Raw genomic sequence first — 18,286 nt, 5'->3', positions numbered from 1 at the left:
ACGATGTATTTACAGAAAGAACCTTCTACGCAACAGCGTCCACATTTTCAAATGAACTTCTAACGTTCTAGGCCATCAGAATGTTGGGTTTGTGTCAGAGATCTGGTTATGAACATACTAATTTCAGTTGTTCCATGTATTGTTATTGATATTATTATTATAGGAAAAATCTGCTCTTCTTTGAATTCACATAGTGATAGATACAGCGAGTAGATTCTGGGTTGTTTGTGGTTAGCTTGGGGTTTTGTTTTGTTTTGTTTTTTAATTCATATTCTAACAGAATTGCTTGGGGCTTCAGACATTCAGTTAGAAGATGGCCAATAAACAAGTTAGTACCATCACATTATTGACAAGCAGCAGGAGGCAGAGGAAAGAAGGAGGAAGCCAAAGGATTCAGCAAAGGGAGAGGAAACCAGAGTCTCCAAGTATTAAAAATGCCACACCTAATGGAGCTGTCTTATCACCTAAAAAGAACTGCACACTTGAGCTCCATACACAATAAGCTGTAAACATAACATGATTAAATATAAAGGACCAGTTGTGCTTTTTATGATCCTGTGACAGTATTTTCTAAACAGCTGCACAGTTTCCAGATAGATGGAAACCTCCTTCTTTTACTCAGATCTCTGTGAAATAAATTGTTACATCATGACTAAGGCTTTCTCTGGAAGAAGAGGTATTTATATCCCTTCATTGACTTACATATCCTACTTCCACTTCAGACACTTTTGCTATTTTGTGGAACCTGTGCTCAAAAAATAATTATAGTAATTTCTCATTTCACAGAGCCGTTGTGAGGCCATTGTATTTAATACTAAGACATGAAAAGAATAAACCTCATTAAAGGAATTTCATATAAGTCACCTAGGGAAACAAGAACCAAGTCAGGAAATGTATAATAGAACTGACAAAGTAAAGGGGAAAAAAAGCTAAAGGAAAAAAAAAAGAGCAAAGAATGTGAGAGAAGTAGAGAGGACAGGAGTCCTTTTCATCAAAGAGGAAAAAAAATGGAGTGGTGGATAATTCAGTAGATGAAGGAAGCATGTATACTTCACTTTCTGTCCATGGGGAAGCAGGCTTGTAATTGGAGTTTTCTGGTTTGCCTTTTGAGGTAGGAAAAGTAGAATATTTAGATTATGGCTTCCTCTGCACATTTTAATTGAAACATCCCCCCAAACACGTCAACAATGACAAAATTAGATACTAAGAAGCTTTTTTATCAGAGAATGCCTTTTCACTTTTAATGCAGGAGTGAAAGTTGAGGTGGTGTTTACTGTGGAGCCTCATTGCAGCTTTGTTTTACTATTTCATCATTCAACTGGATAACTGTTTGACTTTGGGCATTTCTCTGGGGACAGTCAAGGAACACACCAATTTTATACATCCATTACCTGTAGTAGGGTGGCAGATTGTGTGAGGGCTGTTAATAGGGACATATTTGTTGCATATATTCTACATGTTAATGCTTAGTGCTGATAGCAGCTATAACTGGAAGCAGCCAATCCTTTGGAGTGTTTAACTGTAACCATCAAAATAAGTTCTGCTTTTTCTAGTCTAGACATTAGGGGCACAGTTGTCACTCTGTATCCTGGAAAATGTAATTACTTTCATTTACTATGCCACAGTACACGCAGAGCTGTTCTGTCATAACAGTACACCGTAGGAGGACACTGATTCTTGACTCCCTATTGCCTTCTCCTCTTATGGGACATTAAGAAGTTGCTCCCTGTTCAAGGATGCAGATGATGGCTACTTCTTGTTCCACACAGCCTTGGAGTTGTTATAACCATTCTAGGAAGTATGCCTGAATCTTCTTTAACTTTGGAGGGACTATTAACCTTTCTAACAGAAGGAAGATTAGCTCTATATAACATGGATATTATATTTCACTTCTGTTAATGATAACTAGCACTGTATGCATGTCTTTTAAGTGTATGGGTAAGAACTCCACAAAACAATGACCAGTTCTTCCTGTATATGATCCTAATGATGTTAGGACAATTGCACATTGTTGAATTGCAACACCTACCTCCTAAGCCACGGCTATAACGTTGTAGAGCTAGTTGTTTTTGCATAAATTTATACTCAGTGTTAAACCATTTAGCAGCATTAACAATGGCATCACCGTGGCTGACCTGTTAGAAGGTACTGGGTAAGAAGTAAATGTCACAGTCTTAGTTTCTCCTGAGAAGAATATGAATTGTAATCTGCCTAGTAGGTTAGCTTTCTATACAACAGTAAATAGAGTTTGCAAATAGCATATACACGAGTATATGCCAAACAAACAGTACATACAACAGTGAGCTGTTACTTCAAGCCTTTGCTTTTCCATTTGGACTGCTGCAATGAGATAAGCCGTTGCACTGAGAGTGACAACAGGGAAATGTCTATTGGTGGCCTGTATTGTATAACGCACACTTTATATGCTGGAGACCTACAGGACTTGTGAAGCAATACTGTTCACATAGTTCCCTAAATAATTCTCTGTTGTGATGAGCTGACAGAAGACAGAAGAGTGCATTACTTGAAAGAATAAACATCAAGAAGCCTCCAGGGGTTCTTTCACTTCATTCATTTTGCATCATCCCATTTAGCAATTGTAGTTACATCTCTGCAGCCCTAATAACTCTTCAAGTAAGTACTGTTATAGTTCTAAATGACATAAACCTACTGGGCCAAACATAATCAGATTCAAGTTTCAGTGATGGACATGCGGACTAAAATGTACGTAATAGCAAGGGGATAGGTGCTTGGCAAATCATCAGAGCCGAGCAAAACTGACTCACTTCCTGAAACAAGCAGCTAAGTCTTGGGCTTTCTAAAAACTGCACTCTCTACAAAATTATAAATAATTGCAATCACATTAAACACCAAAAAAAAAAAGGAAGCTCTCCTGGCACAACTTGGAGAGTTTTCTTTGAAGACAATGTATCTGTAACTTCCGAGCTTCTTTTCTGTCCAATCACAGTTTGCAAGGGACACTTTTTCCTTTGCTGCTAGGAACAGCAGAACCCCACTGCACTCGCCTTTGCCACCTGTGCTAAGGCCGAAGGAAGCTCTACAGAAGTTTGTTGAGGACTGTGAGCCTGTGTGGCTTATCAGAACCAGAACCAGTGTTGTTTCATCACTGTTAGCCCTGAAGCTCAATGGTGGGACTTAAGGATGTTAAAGGTCTTTTCCAAATGAAATGATTATTCTATGATTCTAACTCCACATCAAACACTGTCATTGTACTAAAGTATAACCAGAACCTCTGCAGCAGTGGTGGGCTTGTGGAGGTAAGCTCAAAAAAGAGTCAACACAGGAATGACTAAGAAGTAAGTAGCACTGACTGCATATGTTAAAGGTAGGTTTAAATGCATATAGCTTGGACTTATTTCTGTCTTTTTGTTCCTTTGGCTAAATAAGCTCTCTCTGTAGATCAGAAATAAATATTAACATTTCACACGAACCAAACAGTGGAACCTTCCATTTTTGCTGTTGGTGTTTACTCGTGCTCAGCTGCCAGGTAAGCGAAGAAAGAATAATTAGAGGACTACAAAAAAGAAAATCAGTAATCTTGAGGGGGAAAGCAAAACAAAACAAACACAAAAACTTCTAGGAAAAGCCCTTACAGTGGAGAAAGCATACAAATGCTACCTGAGGCAAGACAGAAAAAGGAATCTTGAGTCTGTGGTACTGGAGAAATAAGCTTCATCTACCTAGATAAGAAATCTTTGACTCCTTATCTACAGGAGGTATCAAGAGAGTATTGAAGTGTTTAAACAAGCTAGTTTGCTCCTGTCACTCTTCAACTTGTGTTTTAAAATCTGAGTCAGATGTGTAACACCAGGCTGCACTACACAAGAGAGCCGATCCCTCCTAATCTACTGATTAGCACACATAGTCACAGCCACACTCATGAGCTCTTTGGTTATTGCAGTTCTTTGCTGAAGCACCATGAGGTGAATTTTACACTCTCTTACTTGTTTCTTGCCTTCCTACTTCTAGAAGGAACAGGTTACAACTGAAATTAATGGAGTAAAACTGCACAAGTCATTACATTAATTTTAATGAACTGTAGCCAGTATGTTCATTTAAATCACAGTAACTTCTGAGATAGACAGCTGTTGAGGTACCAATGGTACCTCATAGTGGAAAGATACATTTTGCATCTTTTGAGGCGCTGCCAGTAAACTTCAAGAAAATTGTGTGTAAAGAAGTAAGTTTTATTAAAAATAAAAACAAAACAAAAGGTAGACTTTGGAAACTTACATTCAGAACAAAAGCTACAATGCTTCTCTGGATCAGCACATATTTCCTATCTTCGGAGTTCTCAGAAAGCACAGAACTGAGGTATGGTAACAGAGGAGAAGTTAGATAAAAGCTAGGGCACACGTACGTACAGTCCGCAGCTAAGCGATCACACCCCAGGAACGGCAGCTTTGTTTCAAAGTTGTAATGTACATATTCATGCAGGTAGGCTTTTGGACAAAGCCTCCAGGCACACTGCTTCAGTATGAGTAAATACAAGTCAGCCCAATGCATATTTAAGCTATGAAGGTGGTATCTTGGGGGAAACAAAATCAGATGAAAAAGAAATATTCTAAATGTTTGTGTCCAACCTACTAAACTGTTTTTACTCACTGATACAGTCTTTGACATTGCTGTTTGCATGAAACTATTGAACTGCACATTTTCTTTTAAGTGGTGTATGTGCTCTGAGAGAATGTAACATTTAATTAGTAGCTACACTTATATCTAATTTCATATGCTACAGCTCAGATGGAAATGACTAGGCATGGATTTTGTCCTTTCTAGTATGTTATGGCTGTTCTTATTTTAAGAGTAAAGTGGGGATACAAAACATGTTCTTGGCACTTTCTCTCCTTTTAGGGGTATTGTAATAGAGGAAGGCAAAAACCTTACCCCATAACAAGCCTAACTAACGACTGTTTTTTGGGGAATGTGGCTTTTTGACACAGGCAGTTCACAATATCACAGTATTATCAGGGTTGGAAGAGACCTCACAGATCATCAAGTCCAACCCTTTACCACAGAGCTCAAGGCTAGACCATGGCACCAAGTGCCATGTCCAATCTTGCCTTGAACAGCTCCAGGGACGGCGACTCCACCACCTCCCCGGGCAGCCCATTCCAGTGGCCAATGACTCTCTCAGTGAAGAACTTTCTCCTCACCTCCAGCCTAAATCTCCCCTGGCACAGCCTGAGGCTGTGTCCTCTTGTTCTGGCGCTGGCCACCTGAGAGAAGAGAGCAACCTCCTCCTGGCCACAACCACCCCTCAGGTAGTTGTAGACAGCAATAAGGTCACCCCTGAGCCCCCTCTTCTCCAGGCTAAACAATCCCAGCTCCCTCAGCCAATCTTCAACCTGTGCAAGGTTTATGAATGTAATGATTGATACTTCAAACTCAGTGGGCTACAGAGATGTTTCTCAAGTGTTTAAAAGATGTTAAGTTCTAATGATTAATTAAATTTTCAATGTTACGATGAAATACCTCAAGAAATTGATTGTGCAGTAATGTGAACCAGGAACCACTTCTCATTCTGTAGAAGGCTGATGAAATATTACACTGTTCACAAGCACTTCTCGGCAGAGTGCCCACAAGGCAGGATACCGAACGGTGGCTGATCAGGAGAACAATCTTCTGCTAACTTGGTAAAATCATACGATGAATGGAAAGAAAAGACTGCAAAGTGCTGAGTTACTACGATGATAAAGGTGACATGAGGACTGCTACAGAACAGAAGAGGATATAAAAGCAGAGGGAATTCTTATTAAATATGCACCAGTTGAGCTCTGTGCCTTGTGTTAGTTTGCTCACGTGCAGTCTCATATATTCCATTTTTTAATGTCCTTTGGGTAATTATTTATTTATCTCATACAAATCATCTAAGTAAACATGGATTTAATATAACTAGCTACTGGAGTTTATATACCTCTTGGGCTTTTAGTGTTGTCTGATTAGATTAAGGAGAAAAAAACACACCAAAAAATCATCATTTTCTCAAGTTCCCCCTTAACTCATATAATGAAGTCAGTGGCATACACTTTTAATGGCACTTTGCTTTTCTATGCAGCTGTATATGGTTGAACCATATTTACTAGTCATATGGTTTCATCAGATTGAAAATAGGGGAAATGTAGATCCATGTTGCATGTGTTGAACTCTTTCCGTAAAGACAGATATAAGAACAACCCTGACACCATAAGGGGAAAAAAGAATCTGGCCTTTAATGTTAACTCGGCTTTGAACATTGATCCTCCATGTACTATTGAACTGAATTCCTTTAAGTAGCCAATGCATCCCAAATGACAGCTGAGGTTACTCTCTGTGGGCCAGGACAGCTGGCCTCATGAGCTAGTAGGTAGGGTCAGGGAGCACAACAGCCTCCCTGTAATCCAGGGGGAAGTAGTTAGGGACTTGTTGAGCCTCTTCGATCCTCACGAGTCTATGGGACCAGATGGGATCCACCCTAGGGTGCTGAGAGAGCTGGCAGCTGAGCTGGCCAAGCTGCTCTCCATCATTTATCAACAGTCCTGGCTCACAGGAGAGGTCCCTGGAGACTGGAAGCTGCCAATGTGATGCCCATCCATAGGAAGGGTCAGAAGGAGGACCCAGGAAATTACAGACCTCAGTGCCAGGCAAGGTGATGGAACAGATCATCCTGAGCACAATCACAGGGCACCTACAGGATGGCCAGGGGATCAGAACCATCCAGCATGGACTTCGGAGGGGCAGGTCCTGCTTGACCAACCTGATCTCTTTTTATGACCAGCTGACCTGCCTGCTGGACATGGGGCAGGCTGTGCATGTAGTCTCCCTGGACTTCTGCATGGCCTTTGACACTGCCATAGCAAGCTCCTGGCCAAGCTGGCAGCCCATGGCTTGGACAGGGGCACTCTGTACTGGATGCAGAACTGGCTGGAGGGCTGGGCCCAGAGAGTGGTGGTGAATGGAGCCACATCCAGTTGGCAGCTGTCACTAGTGGTGTCCCCCAGGGACCAGTGCTGGGCCCAGTCCTGTTTAATACCTTCACTGATGATCTGGACCAGAGAGTTGAGTCCAGCATCAGTCAGTCTGCAGATGACAGCAAGGTGGGAGCATGTGTCCATCTGCTAGAGGGCAGGAGGACTCTGCAGAGGGACCTGGACAGGCTGGACAGATGGGCACAGTCCAACGCCATGACTTTTAGCAAGGCCAAGTGCCAGGTTCTGTGCTTTGGCCACAACAGCCCCATGCAGTGCTACAGGCTGGGGACAGAGTGGCTGAGAGCAGCCAGGCAGAGAGGGAGCTGGGGGTGCTGGTGGACAATCGACTGAACTCGGCCCAGGTGGCCAAGAAGGCCAATGGCATCCTGGGCTGGCTCAGAAGTGATGTGGCCAGCAGGACCAGGGCAGTCCTTCTGCCCCTGTACTCAGTGCTGCTCAGGTCACACCTTGAGTGCTGTGTCCAGTTCAGGGCTCCCCAACTCAAGAGAGATGTTGAGGTGCTGGAAGGTGTCCAGAGAAGGGCAGCAAGGCTGGGGAGAGGCCTGGAGCACAGCCCTGTGAGGAGAGGCTGAGGGAGCTGGGGGTGTGCAGCCTGCAGCAGAGGAGGCTCAGGGAATACCTTATTGACAGCTACAACTACCTGAAAGGAGATTGTAGCCAGGTGGGGTTGGTCTCTTCTGCCAGGCACCCAGAGACAGAACAAGAGGACATAGCCTAAAGCTGTGCCAGGAAAGAGTGATTGGCATTGGAATGGGCTGCCCAGGGAGGTGGTGGAGTCACCATCCCTGGAGGTGGTTAAAAGGAGGCTGGATGAGACACTTAGTGCCATGGTTTAGCTAATTAGAAGGGTTAGGTAGTAGATTGGCCTCAATGAACCTAGAGGTCTTTTCCAACCTGGTTAATTCTGTGATTCTGTGATATATACCTAAAAAAATCTCTCTCTTTTAATAATGAGAATGATGGTAATTTCTGGGTTGTCAATCAAATGAGGATTTAGAAGATCAATGATGTGTTATTATGTTAGTAATATAAAGATAGGAAATACAAAACCAGTATGACAAGATGTATTCTATCGCTCTTGATCACATTTCAGTACAAAAACCAGAATCATGTAATAAACCACTAATACATAAATATAGCTACAATCACATTAAATTTCCATTTGTGGTATATTTAGCAGTAGTTCCATCATGGTGAAGGAAAGAAAGCAAATACACCACTTTCTGTTTGCCTTGGTTGATGACATCACAAACAAGCACAGCGATAAAATACTCTCATGTCCTTTGCTTTTTGACAGATCAGAATTATCACTATTTCAGGGACCTTCTCTTCAGTCTCTTCTTTTTAGCTTGTAAGCATTACAGAGGAAAATAACAGGAGAGGTAACTGGAAATTAAGTCCTTTTATTTTCTTGAATAGCAACTCAATTTCCAGACAGAGAAACAAAAGTGATTTATTGAATTCATCAAATCCTGTTTCATTAAATTCTCAGCTCAAACCAAGGCTGCAAACACCTGATCTGTGAAGCTGTGGGTGGGTACATAATTCACAGGATTAAGCACTAACAAATCAAACTTACTTTCCACTCCTTTAGGGAAGTAGTGAATTGCATCTCCTCCTACCTCATGTGAAGTTCAATACATCAGGCTTTCTGAAAGGTGCATTACAAGTGCTTGATAACCAAAAGTATTTCCTTTCAGGGTTAAATCACTACAGTACAGATCTCAAAGCAGTTTTTAAACTTGATTAATCTGAGAAATCACAGGGGGAAAAAAAAGGAAATTTTCATGCTAAATTTTATAACACTCCCCTAGCTACCATTATGTGGAAGGAAGATAAATGGATAGGTTAAATGTCAAACTGGGAAAAAACAGACATTTTTTGCATGTCATACCAACCTTTAAACAAATAGTTACATCACTGAGAGTTTATTCTGATATAAACCTTGTTAGCCAGCCTAGCTTCAGGCTTCCAGACACTTATTAGCTCTTTATTTCATTGGATTTTATTTGGTTTACTAGCTCAAACTTTCTCATATGGTGTGATGGTTTGGGAGTTACCTGCCCTCCCACTCTTATGAAATCACCCAGACTAGACTCAGCCAGCTGGAGGCTAAGAAATGAAGCATTATTCACAGCTTAGCACGATATACAAGCAGGTATTTACAATATATTATGAGTATTTACACCTATATACAGAAATATACAAGTTAAAGGTAATACAGGAACACAGCAGCCCTCCCAGCAAGCAGAGTCCTCAGCAGGGGCTCCCAACCACCTTTCCACCTTCTTTCCACCCATCTACCTTATCCCAGAGTCTGTCTTATATGCAAGGTGAGTTTGGAGGATCAGCAAGGGGGGTTAGAAGCAGAAGGATTAGTTACACAGATCCAAGCAGAAGAGAAACACATACTCCGACACACAGAGAAGCACTGTCTTAACTATGTTTGTGTTCTTGCTTTTATACATCTCAACAAGCCTACGAGTGAAGTAGACATCACCACTGTTTCCTTTTCATAGCCTATAATCTAATTTATCTCATTAAAATATTCCAATTAGCCTCAAACTTGCACATATGGATTAGCAGGTAAAGCAGAAGTAAAGAAATCATTATGCTCATCAAACTCTGAGAGAGAAACACCTTCATTAAAGGGATGCACAGTAGGTAATGTAGAACAGTGCATGTCACAGGACAGAAAACAATTACTGTTACATTTCAGATACATCCAAGTGGTAACCTGACTTCTTGCTCGGCTTTTAAAACTGTAGTACATGGATTTGCAATTGTGTCTTTATTAAAGCATGTTCTACTGTCATCTTGCTGTCAGTTGGAATTACCTTTCAAATCTGCATTCCTTGGGGAACCACTGGGATATCTATACAGACATTCATTCCTGTATTTACTCATCTCAATAACATACCTGCATCTCATTCTAGTGATGGAATTACTGCAGTCTAATGACTCAAGTTGTGAAATCATAGAGTCACAGAAAACATAGGCTAGAAATTACTCAAAGTAATTATTCAACATTCCTGCTGTCAGGCAGCAGCAGTTCTGTCTGAACTTGTTCTGTTTATGCACCACAAAAAGTTTTCTTGTGGAGGTCTACCTTGAGGGTAGGAAGATTCTACAGATGGATCAATGGGCCAAGGTCATTTGTGTGAAATTCAAAAAGGCCAAGTGCCTGGTCCCATACTTGTGTCACAACAGCCCTAGGCAACGCTACAAGCTGGCAGCAGAGAGCCTGGAAAGCTACCCAGCAAAGAAAGACCTGGAGGTGCTTGATGGACAGCCAGCTGATGAATCAGCACTGTGCTCAAGTGGCCAAGGATGCCAATAGTGTCAGAATCCTGAAAGATGACAATGCCAGCAGAAATCAGAAATTACTTTCCAGCCAGGTATAGTTGTCATTAAAATACATAAATAAATGAAAAGCCCAAATATTCACAGTGACAGTGTGAGACACTGGAGCAGGTTGCCCAGGGAGGTTGTGGATGTCCCCTCCTTTGGGATGTTCTAGTGGAAGCTGAAGAAATCATACATTGCTTTAAAAGTTCCTAATAATGTAAGATTTCCCAGCACAGGGAATGTCACTTCAGCACTGCTGGAAACACAGGGATGTTTGACATCCGTTTCCTCGCCGTGCTGCGGATATGTCGGTCAGACAGGCCTGGGGTTCCGAGGCAGCCTCACAGATGTGCAGCCTTGTGTGCTGCAGGATGTCATGCTGGGTAGCACAGCCAGTTACTCACATTACACTGCTGGGCTTGGTGAGGAAATGACCATCAGCTATCAGAAGCATCTGAGAGGATAGTCAAAGCACTAAGAGAAACTCCATCAGCACTTGCAACAGGGATGCTTGAGAAACTCCCAGAGGTATTTCTTTGCCTAACAGTGATTGATTATGCTCAGGAAAGTATAGGTTTCGTTAACTCCTTGTGCATAGAGTTTTTAAATGCATGCCCATGCGACCACTCTGGCAGCCACTATTACATTCCAGCTGTCCTTTACTTCTAAATAAATATCAGTGTAGTGCTGCAAGGACTACTGTGTACAAAGAGTACAGTGCAGGACTCACATATACTATGGCTTATGGGAAGGTGAAAGTTGGAAAGGATTTATTTGTAAAATATTTGTTCTTTTAGATGAGTGAACTACTGAAGTGAACAGTTGCCTTCAGCATTCTCTCCTGCTCCTGCAAAGCATCCAAGATTAATGAGAAGCCTGGAGCAGTGTTAGCAGGTAAGACTCTCATTCCTAAAGCAGGATGACAAAGATTCATCTTCATTGGCTGAAGACCAAAGAATTTTGTCACATAAAACCCCCAAAGTTACGACATTATTTTTTATTATATGTCAGAATGAAACTCTTTCAAAAGGAGAAAAAAAAAGGCAGCTACATGTGGCAGTGGATCCTTCTACACTTCAAATAGCACCGCCAAGCACTAGGATAATGGGCTTTACCTAGAGGGATTTTCTTTACCTATTCCTTCTCTTCTGTGTAATTTGAAAAATCTCTAATGCATAAGCCTTATAGAAATGGACTTGTACATGCAAAGCATCAATGAGCATGGAATGGACATTTTCCAATTGAAAAATCCCACAGTAATTTTCCTAAAGTCCCAAATGGCTCGAATTAATACGCCTGTAACATGCAGGCAGATTAAGATTCTTACAGGTATGAGGCTTATTTACCTGGGTTTGCTCCCTCCCAGTGAATTCAAAATCTAATAAGATTCTTTCCCAAATATTACACTCACAAACAGGCACAGAAACAGAACATATTCCAGAAACAGCCCTACAGTTTCAGTTTCACTATCTAGTTTTAAGCTTTCCAGCCAAGAAAGGTTTCATCAGACTGATTAAACTGCTTCCCAGTAACACTACTCAGCCTTTTTAGAAAGCATGCATCCCACGATTACAAGCTCCTGGGACCGAGTTTTGTCCATATGTGCAGGAAAGGCACACATTGCCCTGCCTGGATGCAGCCACAGTGCTGACAGCAGATCTGCGTGTAACACTGAGCATATGCCCTGCCTACAAGGTATATCCTATGACTGTTCTCCCTCCTCTGTCCTGATAAATGCATCGTTACATTGAAGCCCTTTTATTTCCAGAGTAAGCAGTCCACACACTACCCCCTTGGTATTCAAGCCAGGCACACTGGTTTGCTGGAGGAAAAGCAAGTGAATGTTGTGAGGACATTTCCTTTCCTGAGCTGCAAGCTTTGTGTTTTCAATGGCAACAGAGCTAATCCCACAATCTTATTGTGGCAAAATTTCCCTTGGATTCAGTAGGACATTTGCTTGAACTATTTTTGTAGAAATTGGCTTTATATCCCCAAAATTTTTCATTAAATCTTACAGTGTTTCTTAAACTAAGTTTAGGGCCACAAAATGCACCACAGCATCCATCAATAGAGATCCATGGATGCTGAGGTTTGGACAGAATTAAGAAGGCTGAAATGAAGAAGAAAAGGGTGATGCTAAGGTCATTCTGATAAGGAGCACAGCAGCAGGGAAGCAGCCTTGGCAATGCTAGTAGAGAAGCTGTGAAAGTTAGCTGCTATCTGTAGCTGAGCTGTGCAAGGGTACAGGCTGCCCAGCCCTGGCAACAGCTGAGTGTTTCTGTTACAGAATCTATCAAAAGCACACACGCCTGTACTGAATCCACTATATAAGTGCCACTCTTAGCTTCAATAAACAGATTGACCTTCTATGAATCATACTGGTCTAAGCTCGTCTCTTTCCAGTCTCCCGCACGGGCTTTGAGGAACCCAGCACGTGGAGCATCCCTCTGGTTCCTAGCATGCATCAAGGCATAGCCATCCTTGCAAATGGAGCCAGCGTTGAATCTGCAGCTCTTAAAAGCAGCTATGGGGTTTATCTACACCTCTGCTAATAAATCACAGCATTATAGAACTGTTTCAGATGGAAAAGACCCTTAAGATCCTCGAGTCCAGCTATTACCTAACTCTACCAATTCCAGTGCTAAAAAAAAAAAAAAAAAAAAAAAAAAAAAAAATTAAAAAAAAAAAAAAGTGTCAGACTCAATTTTCTGAGCCTAAAGACAAGAGACATCACATGGCTTATATCCATATGCCCGAAAGCAGGGCATACTGGAACAGCCCTGGGCTCTCCACAGGTTGAGAAAATTATGTCTGCCACAGACCTTCGCCTACTTGATATTATATCAAGTAGTGCACTAGTTCTAAACACTCTAGATACACATAGGAACAGACACTGAGATTAATCCCTGACCTCATTTAGTTCACTAGCACCACAAAAACCCAGGAAGGCCCAAATGGTGGAAAAACACTGCCCAGGAAAAGAAGACTGCAGGAGATGCTAATATCAGTTTACTTGTACACACGCATGCAGATTTGTTAGGAAGCTCCAGATTTACTGAGCTGAAGCTAACAGCTAATTATGTGTGCTTTTATATAAAAGTTATATGTGACACTGAAGAAATTAAATATTCATGATGGCAACACGAAAGAATTTCATCTATGCCTAAATGAAATGTTTAAAAATAAATGACCAATGCTAAAAATTAAATACCTGTTTTCTCCAGCCATGTCCCACAGCTTAGTTAAACAATTGGGAATGCTTCATTTTAACTGTGTGCATTGATTTCAGATAGCATTAATAAAATATCTTTCATCCTTAATTATTAATAGAATTTGTTATCACTGACACGCATCTGAAATCTCACAACCATTCAATGTACCACCTCACCAAGAAATCACGCAGAATATTCCCCAGATGGGCTAACACCAGGCACTTCTGTTCAAAGCTGCTTTCCTTGAGCTATACAACAAATCCTAAATTCCCCCAGAACACTCCCCTCTGCCCAGAACCAGCCCAGTCACAGGATTTCTTTGACAGATGAGGTCTCCGTTTTTCATTTGGTTAAAGAGTGCTTGTGGGAAAGAACACCAACCAAAGACGATAGCTGTGACTGTTCTTTTAGTTCAGTTAGCCTGCAATGCTTTCATTCTAAAGTGTTAAATTGGGGTTGCCAGTATTGACTGGCTGGTGGAAGAGGTTTTAGTGTTGTTTATCCTCAAGGGTCCAATTCAATCACAGTCCTGTAAAATGTCACTGACCCACTTCATCAATTACTGAAGGCAGGCGTGGGAGCTTTACATTCCTCTGGTGGTACCAGCCAGATAGACCTTCTTTTGTATTTATATTTGTGTCCTGGTTTAACATAGACCTCTCTCAGAAGCAAGTCCCCAACACAAAGGTCTGGTCTTATTTGTCTTATGTTCTAGAAAGAGAAATTCACACTCAGCTGGTATAACAATTTTGTAAAGTTCATGTTGGCCATTTTAGTAGTCAGAAGGGAGATTAATGAAGATCTATGTCTGATAACTTCTCCTTTGATCTCTTTCATTCACCTTAACTACAGGCACCGTTCTCAAATTGGTCACCATTTCTGCTTTTGAAGATCTTTTCCTGCAAAGGGATTGTTGTTCAAAAGATTCATCCTATGACCCAGACAACCTTAGCTTCATTATGCTTGCATAGCTACCATTTCTCTGTCGTGAATGCAGTGGCTTCATGGATGTTAGCATCTGCTCAAGACCACTGAGACACCCTATCTCCCGAGTTACTATGCCTGAAACAGGCACAGTTCCCACACTTCCTTCTAGCTATGAGGTGCAGGCAGCAGCTTAAGCTGCTCACAGAGGAATCTCTAAGTGGAAACAGTAAGTCATAGATGCTCAGTGGACATACACTAACCTGTTGAAGCAAGATGTGATCAAAGTTGTATTACACCAGCTGGTTCACGGTTCAGTGCAGTGGGCTTGCACCACTCAGTTAAGTGGGCTTGTTAAAGATGCACAGAAAATAGAACACATCGTTTAAAATTTGTGTTCTGAACATAGGGTTCTGCATGAATCAAAATGAGTAGTACTAGGAAGCAACTCTCTTCAAAGCTCCTTAAACATCTCATTTTCTTCACTGATAAGATCCAAGAGGAGGGGTGGGGGGGAAGTTTACAAATTCTGGCCTTTCTTTCACCAGATGTACCACACAAGCAGATGAAAGAGCTGACACAAAACTGAGGAGGGGCCTGTCTCCGAGGAGAAAACATAACGGGCTCACCTACTTTCAAACTGCTTTTAACTGCTCACTTATGCAAAGGGTAGACTTTTAACATGAAACAGGAACAGTAGAAGTTCAGTCTCACAAGAGGTTTGTGCTTAGAGTGAGGTAAAAAAAATGGGGTGCAGCATTTAAATAAGATGGCAAAGGCAAATACAAGGAGCAGCTATTTAGAGCCCTGGGAACAGAAGTTGCCTGAGCCAGCAGCTAGTAATACTATCTTTCTATCTGGTCACTGTGTAGTTATTCAGACTTAGTGCAGGACTGCTTTCAGGCTATGGAGATCTGCCTATAAGATGGTACATTTGGAGTGAACATTGTCCTGACACAATTCCAGAACTTCTAGTGTTAGTGTTATTTTATTTAGAGCTAAGTGAGGGATATCCATTCCATGCACCACCCAATCTAAGTCTTCCAACATAAATTTGTTTGTAATGCTACCATTACCATCAGCTGAGGAGGGTTGCCCTGAACATGGTAGTAATACAACATGGCAAACTTGCAACACTGTAAAATTTGCAATTCCCATTTCTATTATATTTTTAATGCTGGGAACATGCATCCGTTAAATCTGAAGATGTGGTTTTCTGGCTTAATACTCCAGCACACCCTAGTTTATGGTGTGACATAGAGAGATGCAAGTAAAATGTGTCAATGAGTAATGTAAATGTGACTGCATGTTGCATCAAGGGCTTACAAGATGTACTTTAACTGCTGACAGTGCCTTAGTGTGTCCAACTTCCTCACTGAAATTTTCCATGAACTAGATTATGAAACAAATTATTGGATTTTTTTTCGTGCTTAACTCTGAGCATTTGCTTTTTAATGATCCCAAAGATCTAGCAGCAGGAAATCATCAAACAAATAAAAAGAAGAATCACTTCTGAGCATGCTTCCAGAGCCTTGATGAATCAACATTGCTCTCTGCGTAGCATGCTAGGAGTACACAATGCTTCACAAAGTCAACAGCGAGTGATCAGAATCTGCCCAGAGAGTGAGAAGAGTGAGAAGCCTGACACTGAATTCCACTGGCACCAGAAAAAGAAAACACCCTGAGTGTCACAAAAGAATGTGCTCTTATTGCTTACCAAACATAGCTCTGGCTTGAAAGCTTTTTCAAAGTATTTCAAAGCACTGTGTCAAGCATTTAAAATTGCAAAGAAAAGTTAACCCCCACACATTTTAGGCACGATATATGATCATATAAGGTTATTAACTTATTTGAGTTGTTGGATTAAAAGCAAGGATCTTAGCTGTGGAAGATTTAAGTGGGAAGATGCTTTAGCATAGAAAAGGTCTTTCATATATAAGGATTTTGTCATATACAGTTTTATTAACCTTTGATGTCTCTTATGAAACATGGATTGGAACTTACTGTGAATACAAGCGTTAAATTAATCTGTTCACTACATATACTAGGAATAATCCATTGGTAATGTTTCTGACATAACTGCTGAACAAAGTAAGTCTTTGATAGCCTTTTTTTTTCAAGAGAGATGTGGAAAACAGTAGTGCTGCATCACCTAGAGCTGGTGAGATGTTGTCTTGCCAATGAAAACCAGGCAGTACCTCTGAGCCTACTCTAGACCTGTACCTACACTCCAGGGACTTGCTAGGATCCTATTTTTTTGACTAGTTCTAACAATGGCAAACCCTGGCCCTCTTCTTCTGCCAGCTCTTCTTAGAGGCCACATCTCACTTCAATTTTCTGTCTACTTCATTTTTCTCTATCAACACCCTAATAGTCAAGTAAAGCAACTCTTATTAGGAGAAACGTATCAGAGGAAAAGATCTACTCAACTTGCTCAACTTGTGCTTGTCCATAACCAAGTTAGAACATTCCACCTATACTTCACTTGAGTAGAGCAGAGCAACAGAAAGCACCATGTCTCCCTTGCACGTCTAATTCTGTCCTCTGCTTAGTTGGAAGCAAGTAAAACAGTGCTACATTCCGATGTTACAAGTTTTTTTTAACTCCACTAGCTTCTGAGGTGCCCCATTAAACCCCTTGAAGTCCCACAGAAGTTCCACGCTGAGACCTCCTTGCCTTTCTGCTTTTGAACCTTTTTTTCTCTCTTGCATACAGAAAGGTCTGCAAATGAATCTTCCTGAAAGTGAATGTAGATGGTATATGTTCCTGAGGATGCCTCTGCATCTTCATTCAGATTAACTTCACTTTAGAGAAAGATGTCTGCTGTAAACTGCTAACCACATACCATTTTTATCTCTGCTATTGGTCTAGACTGAAAGTGTCACCTTCAAAACAGTTTGTTCTGCTTATAAAGCCACAAGTAATGACCCTAATATATTTTTACATTAATCCAGCTCAGTATCAGACAGGAATCATGGATGGATTAACCTAATCTGTCACAAATTCTTAATGGTGACAGAGAAGAGAAGGTGAGGAGAGGGTCATGGGGGAAGGTGGGAAGTTCAGTTGCTAGTTATAGAGAAACATGAGGCTGAGACAGAAGTTGGATAGATTAAACAACTTGCATCAGAAATGACAGACCGGTCTAAAATAAATGGAAAAAAGAAGGGAAAACGAAAGAGAAAGGCACGTAAAGCAGATACACTAGGAAAACTAGCCTATGTGACACAGACACCACGAGAGAGCAGGCAGGGGAAATCCCACAAACCCACAAGGAATTGTGGGCAAGAATTTCATGGTAGGCAAATCTATACATTCATGTCAGAATTTGTGTCTGCCACCCCAAGTCCTCTGATTTCTTATCGATAATGCTTGTCAACACTTAACTTTGTCTTTCTGTTGGCCCTGAAAGCTATTCCTCAGTGCGTTCCTGTGGTAAGAACATGGAAATTGATATCATAACATTGAAACTATTTCTATCATTACATTGTAAGTTATGCTACAGCTTGCAAGAAGTTCCATAAAACGTGTTCTCAACAATGAAAAGCAATTTTTTACTTGCTTCTTAAAGAGGTTAATTGCATTTCTACGCCAATCGCTCCAACATGGCTTCGCCTTTTTTATCTTTGAAGTTATTTGGTTTTCACATGAACAAAACATGATTATGATATAATGCAATGAACAAAGCAGATTAACATCTGTTATATATAAGTGCTTCCTCTTAGGAGAACGCTCCAAACTAAAGGATTGTTCTATTGCTTTCAAACTGAGTATTTGCATGCCCCTGTTTTTCAACAAGAGAGAACTATC

This window comes from Pogoniulus pusillus, chromosome 7 (genome assembly GCF_015220805.1).
Source record: "Pogoniulus pusillus isolate bPogPus1 chromosome 7, bPogPus1.pri, whole genome shotgun sequence".
In the NCBI taxonomy this organism is placed as follows: domain Eukaryota; kingdom Metazoa; phylum Chordata; class Aves; order Piciformes; family Lybiidae; genus Pogoniulus; species Pogoniulus pusillus.
The sequence above is the reverse complement of the archived record's forward strand: the minus strand, read 5'-3'. Positions refer to the sequence as shown.